The following is a 12011-nucleotide window of genomic DNA, read 5'->3' on the forward strand; positions in this document are numbered from 1 at the left end:
AGATATTACACTTACTAAGCGAACTTCGGAAAGTTTGTACCTCAAATCATACGGACGTCCGCCGAGAAAATAAAAGAGAACGTGTGTCGCGGCCATGGGGTCTATATATAGGGGCGAACCCCAGCCGTGACGCAGGTGTACACCTTGAGTAAATCTGTAAATCCTCACCTCGGGTGTATCTCTCCACCGCAGAGTGATACCAATATATTGGAGTGATCCATATAGTGAAACATAACCCCCTTTCTTTTCCCCTTTCACTGGTTGCCATTTTATTGTGTCAACAGGTCACAAATATTGCTGCTATGATTGCACACTGTGGTATTTCACCCAATAGATAAGGAAGTTTATCAAAATTGGATTTGTTTTGGGTCTGTGTAATCTGAGGGAAATATGTGTCTCTAATATGGTCGTACATTTGGCAGGAGGATAGTAAGTGCAGCTCAGTTTCCACATCCTTTTGTGAGTAGTGTGGACATAGCATGTCTCTAAATATCTAAGGCTCATAGAAAACAGGCACTTCTACGTGCCTACTAAAGTGACGTACGTGTGAAGTCAAGGACCCTGGACCAATAAGAAAGCTCGTGTTTGTTTTGACTGCTAGCATGCATCGTGCAAGTTAGCACAAGAAAACTTAAAGCTATATGGTTTCATTTAGACAGTATGATAAGTCAAATGTACAAATATGTTTGACGCAAAGTAACTTTGTTTCTAGGAACTGCTACGAACCAGTTCCAGTCGACTTGAATGAAGCCCCAGCACGCTAGCTAAATACGCCTGCAAGTTGAACCAAGCCAGCTGGCTAGCTTGTGTAAATATATTGTAAACTAACGTAATTTACTTTGTGGACCGTTATGGTTGGAAACGAAATTCATGAAAGCTAGGTAAACTAGCAAACAGGTGATGAAGGCTAGCTACATTCCGCACTGTCAACAATATTGGGCAAGCAGCTGTTGAACGCCGTGAACTGAATCATTTCGATCCACGTCCGTTTATCAACTGTGAATGTGAGCTAAATCGGTCAAAATGAGGATCGTAAGGGCCTTGATGAGCAACGCCTCCTTCATGAGAAAGCATATTGATTACTACTCCAGATTCTCCCCTTCACCACTCTCAATGAAACAATTCTTGGACTTCGGTAAACGGACTTGAATCTCAACGCTTTTAGTCAACTGATTGCTAACGTCATTGGGGCAGGGCAGGCTATACACAGTGTACAAAACATTAGCCATACCTTCCTGATATTGATATACAAGCTTGGCACAGCAGCTGGAGAGGCTATGAGGAGCCTACTCACTTGGGTAGCCACTGCACTGGACATCAACTGGTGAAAGCCACATATGGGTCCCTCTGCTCTCTTGGCCGCCTTAACGGGCCATGGTGCAGGTGGTTACCCCCGGGCGCCATCTCTGGCTGGCTCAATCCCGTCGCAAATCCTCTCAAGCTCTGTCAGTTTGGATGGGAAGCGTCGCTGCAAAGCTATTTTCAGGTCTCCAGAGATGTTTGATCGGGTTCAAGTCCGGGCTCTGGCTGGGCCACTCAAGGACATTCAGAGCCTTGTCCCGAAGCCACTCCTGTGTTGTCTTGGCTGTGTGCTTAGGGTTGTTGTCCTGTTGGAAGGTAAACCTTCACCCCTGTCTGAGGTCCTGAGCGCTCATCAAGGATCTCTCTGTATTTTGCTCCGTTCATCTTTCCCTCGATGTTGACTAGTGTCCCAGTCCCTGCCGATGAAAAACATCCCCACAGCATGATGCTGCCACCCATGCTTCACCATAGGGATGGTGCCAGGTTTCCTTCAGAAGTGATGCTTTGCATTCAGGCCAAAGAGTTCAATCTTGTATTCATCAGACCAGAAAATCTTGTTTCTCATGGTCTGAGAGTCTTTAGGTGTCTCTTGGCAAACTCCAAAAGGGCTGTCATGTGCCTTTTGCTGAGAAGTGGCTTCCGTCTGGCTGCTCTACCATAAACTCTCTACCTGATTGATGGACTGCTGCAGAGATGGTTGTCCTTCTGGAAGGTTCTCCCATCTCCACAGAGGAACTCTGGAGCTCTGTCAGACGGACAATTCCTTCGACCTAATGGTTTGGTTTTTGCTCCGTATTTCCAAATCATGTCCAATCAATTGAATTTACCACAGGTGGACTGCAATCAATTTGTGGAACCATCTCAAAGATGATCAATGGAAACAGGATGCACCTGAGCTCAATATCGAGTTTCATAGCAAAGGGTCTGGATACTTATGTAAATAAAGTTTTTTTCTTTTTAAATACATTTGCAAACATTTCTAAAAACCTGTTTTCGCATTATGGGATATTAGGTACGACCCTGCCTCACGCAGGAAGCGGCGCAGGTCCTAATCCAGGCACTTGTCATCTCCCGTCTGGATTACTGCAACTCGCTGTTGGCTGTGCTCCCTGCCTGTGCCATTAAACCCCTACAACTCATCCAGAACGCCGCAGCCCGTCTGGTGTTCAACTTTCCCAAGTTCTCTCACGTCACCCCGCTCCTCCGCTCTCTCCACTGGCTTCCAGTTGAAGCTCGCATCCGCTACAAGACCATGGTGCTTGCCTACGGAGCTGTGAGGGGAACGGCACCTCCGTACCTTCAGGCTCTGATCAGGCCCTACACCCAAACAAGGGCACTGCGTTCATCCACCTCTGGCCTGCTCGCCTCCCTACCTCTGAGGAAGTACAGTTCCCGCTCAGCCCAGTCAAAACTGTTCGCTGCTCTGGCACCCCAATGGTGGAACAAACTCCCTCACGACGCCAGGTCAGCGGAGTCAATCACCACCTTCCGGAGACACCTGAAACCCCACCTCTTTAAGGAATACCTAGGATAGGATAAAGTAATCCTTCTAACCCCCCCCCTTAAAAGAGTTAGATGCACTATTGTAAAGTGGTTGTTCCACTGGATATCATAAGGTGAATGCACCAATTTGTAAGTCGCTCTGGATAAGAGCGTCTGCTAAATGACTTAAATGTAAATGTAAATGATATTGTGTGTAGATTGATGAGGATTTTTAAAAATGTATTTAATCAATTTTAGAACAAAGCTGTAACGTAACAAAATGTGGAAAAAGTAAAGGGGTCTGAATACTTTTCGAATGCACTGTATATATATATATATTACATGGCCGAAAGTATGTACACCTGCACGTCGAACATCTCATTCCAAAACCTTGGGCATTAATATGGAGTAGGTACCCCCCTTGGCTGCAATAACAGCCTCCACTCTTCTGGGAAGGCTTTCCACTAGATGTTGGAACATTTCTGCTGGGACTTGCTTCCATTCAGCCACAAGAGCATTAGTGATGTCTGGCACTAATGTTGGGCGATTAGGCCTGGCTCGCAGTCGGCGTTCCAATTCATCCCAAAGGTGTTCGATGGGGGTTGAGGTCGGTGATCTGTGCAGGCCAGTCAAGTTCTTCCACACCGACCTCGACACAGCGTATGTGGGAACTCCTTCAAGACTGTTGGAAAAATCATTCCAGCTCCCGAAGGTGGCACTGCATCTCAGTGCTAGAGGCATCACTACAGACCCTGGTTTGATTCCAGGCTGTATCACAACCGGCCGTGATTGGGAGTCCCATAGGGCGGCGCACAATTGGCCCAGCGTCATCCAGGTTAGGGTTTGGCCGGGGTAAGCCATCATTGTAAATAAGATTTTGTTCTTAACCGACTTGCCTAGTTAAATTTAAAAAATTATAAAAAAGCTGGTAGAGGTAATGCCAAGAATGTGCAAAGCTGTCAAGGCAAATGGTGGCTACTTTGAAGAATATAAAATATAAAATCACTTTTTTTTGATTACTACATGATTCCATTTGTGTTATTTCATAGTTTTGATGTCTTCACTATTATTCTACAATGTAGAAAAAAGTAAAAAATAAAGAAAAACGAATGAGTAGTTGTGTCCAAACTTTTGACTGGTACTGTTTTATATAGCTCCTTCACCTGTTTCATATCTTTCATCTAACTAACCTATCAGTCATGTTTGTTCCATTTCACATTCAGGGTCTGGTGAAAATGCATGTGAGAAAACATTGTTTACATTCCTGCGACGGGAGCTACCTGTGAGGTACATAATGAAGGAGATCAGGTTGTTACCAGATCATCTGCTAAAGACTCCATCAGTACGGTTGGTACAGAGTTGGTGAGTACTCTTATTTTAGGCCTAGCTCACTCCCTTCTAGCCTGGGGGAACCAGCCTGATCGCTGTGTTTACCGTTCTATTTCACTTCAGTAAAACAGAATGGTGAACGCAGCATTCAGGCTGATTCCACCAAGCTAAACCCCCATCTTCTGTTATGCATGTTCCAACAGGCCTATAAATAACATCACCAATGTATGAGATCATTTTTTTTGGGGGGGGGGGGGGGGGTACATGTAAAGTCTTCAAGACATTATGGAGTTCAAGGAGAAAGATGCTGATGATGAGAAAGTCACATATGAGTAAGACGATGATCACGTTTCGTTATTCAAATCAAATCAAATGTTATTGGTCACATACACATATTTAGCAGATGTTATTGCTGCTGTAGCGAAATGCTTGTCTTTCTAGTTCCAACAGTGCAGTAGTATCTAATAATTCACAACAATACACAAATCTAAAAGTAAAAGAATGGGATTAAGAAATATGTAAATATTAGTACGAGCAATGTCGAAGTGGCATTGACTAGAATACAGTATATACATATGAAATAAGTAAAGTGGTATGTTGTAGGCCCATTCCTCCTGTGGATCATAATTCCTTTGGTCTCGGTCTTCACACAGTTTCACTGATGCTGTTATAAAGATCCGAAACCGTCACAATGACGTCATCCCGACTATGGCCCAGGGGGTTGTGGAGTACAAGGAGACCTATGGCACAGACCCCATCGTCAGCCAGAACGTTCAGTATTTCCTGGAACGCTTCTACATGAGCAGAATATCCATTAGGATGCTGCTTAACCAGCACAGTGAGTATGTCACTTGTTATAGCAGAGTAAATCCATTTGAATTCAATAACTTTTTTGACAGTATTTCTTTTGATTAAAAAAGAAGTGGTCAGATAGGGACTTTTTGGACATGAATGACAAAACATTCAGGAGATAAGTCGCTCAAAGTTGACCCATTTTGCATGCCTCACCATCACATGAGACACGCATGTCTTCATCACTGGAAAATATAAGGTTGTGTTTGATATAATTTAAAAGCTTACAAACTATTTAATAATTTATTTAAAAAATATATTTTTTAATCAAATGTCATTTTCTAACCTTATATGTAAATTTGCTAAAAACACATTAACTCCTATTTTTTTTCTCATATTTGCATACAGTGCCTTGCAAAAGTATTCACCCCCTTGGCATATTTCCTATTTTGTTGCATTACAACCTGTAATTGAAATAGATTTCTATTTGGATTTCATGTAATGGACATGCACAAAATAGTACAAATTGTTGAAGTGAAATCAAAAAAATAAACAACGCAAAAGGGGTGCGTGCATATGTATTCCCTTTAAATAAGATCTGGTGCAACCAATTACCTTCAGAAGTCACATAATTAGTTAGACTTTATTTAAGTGTCACATGATCTCTATACATCTGTTCTGAAAGGCCCCAGAGTCTGCAACACCACTAAGCAAGGGGAACCATCAAGCAAGCGGCACCATGAAGACCAAGGAGCTTTCTAAACAGGTCAGGGACAAAGTTGTGGAGAAGTTCAGATCAGGGTTGGGTTATAAAAAAATATTTGAAACTTTGAACATCCCACGGAGCACCATTAAATCCATTATTAAAAAATGGAAAGAATATGGCACCACAACAAACCTGCCAAGAGAGGGCCGCCCACCAAAACTCACGGACCAGGCAAGGAGGGCATTAATCAGAGAGGCAACAAAGAGACCAAAGATAACCCTGAAGGAGCTGCAAAGCTCCACAGCGGAGATTGGAGTATCTGTCCATAGGACCACTTTAAGCTGTACACTCCACAGAGCTGGGCTTTACGGGAGAGTGGCCAATAAAAAGCCATTGCTTAAAGAAAAAGATAAGCAAACACGTTTGGTGTTTGCCAAAAGGCATGTGGGAGTCTCCCCAAACATATGGAAGAAGGTATTCTGGTTAGATGAGACTAAAATTGAGCTATTTAGCCATCAAGGAAAACGTTATGTCTGGCGCAAACCCAACACCGCTCATCACCCCGAGAACACCATCCCCACAGTAAAGCATGGTGGTGGCAGCATGCTGTGAATATGTTTTTCATCGGCAGGGACTGGGAAGCTGGTCAGAATTGAATGAATGATGGATGGCGCTAAATACAGGGAAATTCTTGAGGAAAGACCTGTTTCAGTCTTCAAGAGATTTGAGACTGGGACAGAGGTTCACCTTCCAGCAGGACAATGACCCTAAGCGTACTGCTAAAGCAACACTTGAGTGGTTTAAGGGGAAACATCTAAATGTCTTGGAATGGCCTAGTCAAATCCCAGACCTCAATCCAATTGAGAATCTGTGGTATGACTTAAAGATTGCTGTACACCAGCGGAACCCTCCAACTTGAAGGAGCTGGAGCAGTTTTGCCTTGAAGAATGGGCAAAAATCCCAGTGGCTAGATGTGCCAAGCTTACAGAGAAATACCCCAAGAGACTTGCAGCTGTAATTGCGGCAAAAGGTGGCTCTACAAAGTATTGACTAGTTATGGGGGTGAATAGTTATGCACGCTCAAGTTTTTGTCTTACAAGAGAAAATATTTTGCATCTTCATAGTGGTAGGCATGTTGTGTAAATCAAATGATACAAACCCCCCCAAAATCTATTTTAATTCCAGGTTGTAAGGCAACAAAATAGGAAAAATGCCAAGGGGGTGAATACTTTCGCAAGCCACTGTATGTTGTAACTTAGACCCGATTTTACATCTGAGGTTTTTGTGTTGTGCCCGCCATCGGTTGAGACAACATGCTCTTGAATACAGGGTGGGTGTTTTGGCTGATAATGTACTAATATATATTTCACATTTCAAATAGCACCACAAAGATGGTTGGAGGTCCCCTTATTGTATGCAACGCTTTTAAATGTGCCTTTAGAGGCCATGCATTTCAATACTTGTCTTTAAAACTAAAGCAATTTAGGTCAAAAGATTTTATAATAACAAAGGAAATAGAGGCACTAACAGTACAGATACATGGCAATAAAAACTGTACCATAGAGGCACATAATAAGTTAGAGGGAAAACAAAAAGAACTGGAGGAACTTATTCAAGAAAGATCAAGTGTAATATATTATATACTGAACAAAATTATAAACTCAACATGTAGTGTTGGTCCCATGTTTCATGAGCTGAAATAAAAGATCCTAGAAATGTTCTTTAACCTTTCACGAGCCTCTACCCCGGGTCCGGGATCACCCCCCACCCCCCCCACACACTGATTAGCATAGCTAGCATAGCTTCACAAGTAGATAGTAGCATCTAAATATCATTAAATCACAAGTCCAAGACACCAGATGAAAGATACACATCTTGTGAATAAAGCCACCATTTCAGATTTTTCAAATGTTTTACAGGGAAGACACAATATGTAAATCTATTAGCTAAACACGTTAGCAAAATACACCACTTTTCTAACTCCATCAGTTTCTTACTCCTTCAGGTGCTATCACCAATTCGGCTCAACTAAGATATTGATAGCCAATAACCTATAAAAAACCTCTTCAGATTACAGTCTGATAACATATTTATGGTATTGGATAGGTGTTGTTAGAAAAAAGTGCATATTTCAGGTAGAAATCACAGTTTACAATTGCACCGACCATCACAAATCCACTAGAATTACTAGATAGAGCAACGTGTATGACCAATTTACTCATCATAAAACATTTCATAAAAATAGACAAAGCATAGCAATGGAAAGACCCAGTTCTTGTGATTTCAGACCATATTTCAGATTTTCTAAGCGTTTTTCAGCGAAAACACAATAAATCGATAAGTTAGCATACTACATGTGCAAACGTTACCAGAGCATCGATTCCAGCCAAAGAGCGCTATAACGTAATCACCGCCAAAAGATATTAATTTTTTCACTAACCTTCTCAGAATTCTTCAGATGACACTCCTGTAACATCATTTTACAACATACATATACAGTTTGTTCGAAAAGGTGCATATTTAGCCATACAAAACCGTGGTTACACAATAAAAATACTAGGAAATCAAGCCTCAATATGTCTGACGTCATCTATCAGAGTGATCTAGTTTAATTGAAAGCTAATCATATACTTGACTAAAAAATACAGGGTTGACAGCAATCGAAAGACAAATTAGTTCTTAATGCAACCGCTGATTTACATTTTTAAAATTATCCTTACTTTTCAATACAGGGTTCGCCAAGTGAAGCTATACCAAACAAAATGGCGAAATATGCGTTTAAAATATTTCGACAGAAACACGATTTATCATATTAAATATTGCTTACTTTGAGCTGTTCTTCCATCATATTCTTGGGCAATGTATCCTTTCTATGTTATAAACGTCTTTTGGTCGATAGATGTCCTCTGTCCTTCGAAATGTCCACCACCAACGACCGACACCCCGAAACGTTTCCAAAGCTAAAAAGGGCACGACAAAGAAATTCCTCAAAATCGCACTAAACGGATATAAATTGCTATAAAACGGTTCAAATTAACTACATTATGATGTTTTTAACAACTATAACGACTGAAAACATGACCGGAGAAATATCACTCTCTAAAAAACGATTTGGAACGAGGCAAGTCCGATGGCCTTCACGCTTCAGGCGCACGACGAGAAAGGGCGGTCTCTATACATTTTGGTCTTTTATAATGGCTGTGAATGTCCCATCGATTTCATTCAAAACGTGATGACGTACAGACACCCAGAGGAAGACGTAGGCAGTGTCGGTTTCTTCATAGCATTCACTGTCGCCTTAAAAACAGACTCCAGATCAGAGGTAAAAATTTCTGAAATCTGAACCCTGTCATGAAAAGTGCTGTAGAAATTGTTCTGTACCACTCAGAGACAAAATTCCAACTTCTATAGAAACTAGAAGGTGTTTTCTATCCAATAATAACAATAATATGCATATTGTACGATCAAGAATTTAGCACGAGGCAGTTTAATTTGGAGACCCAAATATGCTAATGCGGAACAGCACCCCCTATAGTTGCAAGAAGTTAACCTGTTAGTGAGCATTTCTACTTTTGCCAAGATAATCCATCCACCTGATAAGTGTGGCATATTAAGAAGCTGATTAAACAGCATGATCATTACACAGGTGCACCTTGTGCTGGGGAAAATGAAAGGCCACTCTAAAATGTGCAGTTTTATCACACAACACAATGCCACATATGTCTCAAGTTTTGAAGGAGTGTGCAATTGGCATGTTGACTGCAGGAATGTCCACCAGAGATGTTGCCAGATAATTTAATGTTAATTTCTCTGCCATAAGCCGCCTCCATCATTTTAGAGAATTTGGCAGTACGTCCAACCGGCCTCACAACAGCAGATCACGTGTAACCACGCCAGCCCAGGACCTCCACATCTGGCTTCTTCACCTGCGGGATCATTTGTGAGGGGTGCTGATGAGTATTTCTGTCTGTAATAAAGCCCTTTTGTGGGGAAAAACTCATTATGATTGGCTGGGCCTGGTTCCCCAGTGGGTGGGCCTATGAACTGACTTTGAAAATACCTTTTTGAGAAAGTACGACTGGAATTTATATATAAATACCTTGACTATTTTAATATTGGAAAATCTCTTATACAATGGGTTAAAGTTATGTGTAGTAACCCCAGGTGTAAAATAGTAAATAATGTCAACATCTTTGAAAGTATTAAACTGTTAAGAGGAGTAAAACAAAGTTGTCCAATATCGGCATATTTATTTATTATGGCCAACGAAATGTTAGCTATTAAAATCAGATCCAACAATAATATCAAGGGGCTAGAAATCCAGGGCTTAAAAACAAAGGTTTCATTGTATGCTGATGATTCATGCTTTCTTTTAAATCCTCAATTTGGATCCCTGCACAGCCTCATAAAGGATCTACTTCATTTTTTTACCTCTGGATTACAACTGAAGTGCACCGTATTACGTATTGGATCGCAAAAAAATTAAACTTTTACATTACCGTGTAGTTTACCAATAAAATGGTCTGACGGTGAAGTGGACATGCTCGGTATTCATACATTTGAATAGAAAGTTTGCAAAAATAGATAAGATCTTGCTACCATGAAAAGGTCAATACCTATCTATTTGTGGAAAAATCGTCCTGATTAAAACTTTAGTCATATCCCAGTTGACTTATTTACTTATGGCCCTGCCTACACCTAACGTCAAAAAAAAAATATATATGTTCTATTTGGAATGGCAAGCCAGAAAAAATGTAATGGGCCTGTTTATATAATGAATATGAATTCGGAGGTCAGAAATTATTAAATATTAAAGCATAGGACCTCTCACTAAAATCTTCAGTCATAAAAAAGCTATACTTAAAGCAGATTAGTAACAATGGCTCATCCCGTGTTCAAGAATGTCCTTTTTCCCTTTATTCAGATTACAACCGCTCACTTTAGATTATTGGAAAATGAAATTGTCTCCAAAATATCACTTTTTAAAACAAGCCATGTAAAGCTGGTTGCAATTTCAGTTTAATCCACCAGAAAAGACAGAACAAATATTATGGTTAAACTCAAATATACTAATTGATGATAAAATTAGACATAAAGATCTTTGTAAATTATATCATAAATAGGACTGGTGGAGTTAAGTCACACATGCAATTAACAAAAATATATGGAAATCTGCTCTATCCAAAATTACAACCAACTGGTTGCAGCATTACCACAAAAATGGAGTAGGGAAGTGGAAGAAGGTAAGGAACTTCTTGGTTGGTATCATTGTTTACCTATTTAACTAATACATATCGTCAGTACAGAATTGCCAGTTAATATGACTTTTGCATGGTTGTATTTACACTACATAACCAAAAGTATTTGGACACCTGCTCGTCAAACATCTCATTCCAAAATCATGTGCATTTAATATGGAGTGGGTCACCCCTTTGGTGCTATAATAGCCTCCACTCTTCTGGGAAGGCTTTCCACTAGATATTGGTACAATGCTGCAGGCACTTGCTTAAATTCGGTCACAAAAGCATTAGTGAGGTTGGCACTGATGTTGGGGAATTAGGCCTGGCTCGCAGTCGGCGTTCCAATTCATCCCAAAGGTGTTCGATGGGGTTGTTCGATGGGGTCGGTGCTCTGTTCAGGCCAGTCAAGTTCTTCCACACCGACCGACAAACCATTTCTGTATGGACCTCGCTTTGTGCACGGGGGCATTGTCATGCTGAAACAGGAAAGGGCCTTCTCCAAACTGTTGGAAGCACAGAATGTCATTGTATGCTGTAGAGTTAAGATTTCCTTTCACTGGAACTAAGGGGCCTAGCCCGAACTATGAAAAACAGCCCCAGACCATTATTCCTCCACCAAACTTTACACTTGGCACTGCATTGGGGCAGGCAAAGCGTTCTCCTGGCATCTGCCAAACCAAGATTCGACCGAGGATGGACAATTTTTACGGGCTACGCGCTTCAGCAATCGGCAGTCCCGTTCTGCTTGTATGATCTACCAGTTCGCGGCTGAGCCGTTGTTGCTCCTAGACGTATCCACTTCACAATAACAGCACTTACAGTTGACCAGGGCAGGAATTTGACAAACTGACTTGTTGGAAAGGTGGCATCCTATGACGGTGCCACGTTGTAAGACACTGAGCTCTTCAATACGGGCCATTCTACTGCCAATGTTTTTCTATGGAGATTGAATGGCTGTGTGCTGGATTTATACACTTGTCAGCAACGGGTGTGGCTGATATAGCCAAATCAACACATTTTGTGAAGGGGTGTCCACATACTTTTGTATGTATTGTGTTGACTGTTAAAGTGTCCATTTGTTGAACTTAGCAGTCTGCCATCTCTTGAATGCATAAACCATTAGACCTCCCAGTAAAGCACAGAATACAACCACAACAGAA

At 41.2% G+C, this 12011-nt stretch overlaps 1 pseudogene; it reads left to right on the forward strand.

Annotated features, from left to right (window-relative positions):
- Positions 1-869: 869 nt before the first annotated feature.
- On the forward strand, positions 870-10555 carry LOC139539221 (pyruvate dehydrogenase (acetyl-transferring) kinase isozyme 1, mitochondrial-like; annotated as a pseudogene).
- The last annotated feature ends 1456 nt before the right edge of the window (positions 10556-12011 follow it).

This window comes from Salvelinus alpinus, chromosome 14 (assembly GCF_045679555.1).
Source record: "Salvelinus alpinus chromosome 14, SLU_Salpinus.1, whole genome shotgun sequence".
Classification (NCBI taxonomy): domain Eukaryota; kingdom Metazoa; phylum Chordata; class Actinopteri; order Salmoniformes; family Salmonidae; genus Salvelinus; species Salvelinus alpinus.